Source organism: Lepidothrix coronata, unplaced genomic scaffold (assembly GCF_001604755.1).
Source record: "Lepidothrix coronata isolate B3197 unplaced genomic scaffold, Lepidothrix_coronata-1.0 Scaffold10, whole genome shotgun sequence".
Taxonomy (NCBI): Eukaryota; Metazoa; Chordata; class Aves; order Passeriformes; family Pipridae; genus Lepidothrix; species Lepidothrix coronata.
Genome location: NW_016690190.1, coordinates 10,288,544 through 10,289,694, shown reverse-complemented (window position 1 = coordinate 10,289,694; position 1,151 = coordinate 10,288,544).

The following is a 1,151-nucleotide window of genomic DNA, read 5'->3' as shown; positions in this document are numbered from 1 at the left end:
CCAAACCCACAACAAATTTCTGTAAAGCTGGGTCTGGGAATGAAGCATTCTCATGTCTTGAGAGATGTTTGCTGGTTGGAGACCTTGGTACACAACTATAGTGAAAAATATTTTGTCATAGCGTCTACTTTACATGTCACTCTTAAGATTTTTATTTTATTTCTGATTATCATCCAGGTGTGGATATTTTTTTTTTTTCTGGTGTGAATCCTAGATAATAGAAATGCTTCCCTCAGAGTTTTTTGTTTGAATTTTTAAAAATATAATTGAAAATATTAATTTCCCCTCTCATGAATCCTCATTTTTGTTTTGTGGGTGTTGAGTTGCCTATTTCATATATCATGTGTTACTGCTTTTCTAGTTATTTTGTACATTAGTTTTTAGGCTCTCCAGGAAGTAATTCTATTGTGCTATATTCTGTGCAAATGTAGGAGAAAAATGATTTCTCTCTGCGAGATTCTGTGCTTTCATGTGTGAGATGGTGACCAAAGATTGTTTAGACACAGAGAGAAAAAAAATGTAGTCTGTGAAGGGTTCTTAGTATATTAAACATGATGTAGGCAAAGAAAAAAATCTCTTTTAGTAGTTAGTTTCTCTATTTATAGTCCTTTGCACACCTTTCCAAGAGATACATTAAAACTACATCACCTGACATGATCTAGCAATCAGATCCCTGAGAAAGTGCTCTTTGAATGAAAAAGCATGGAGAGGCTATGGAAAACCGAAGAGCAGGTTCCTTAGTGGCACCTTATTGTGCTAATTAAAGCCAAAACCCTTTCCTGCCTTGCTGTTCAGCTCGCAGAAGCAGAACGGTGCTGTTTGCCCTTTGGATGCCTCTCACCGCTCCCGCCGACGCGGATGCCCCGCGGCGACGCTCCCGGCGCGCTGCCGCACTCGCTCCTCGGCAGCGGGCCCTCTCCCGGGCAGGCAGCTTCCAGGATGCTGCCGGTAGCTTGAGAGGAGCTCTGGAGTCCCTAGTGGTAACGGGAGGGAAACAAACAGCTCGTTCTTCCCTTTTTATCCCCGGCAAAGAATGAGACAGGCGCCGCAGCTGCACCGCGGTGAACACTATCCGGCGTCTGCTACGGCATCGCTAGCTTTCCTTGATGCCCTTTGCTGACCTCCTTTTTTTTTTTTTTTTTTTTTTTTTT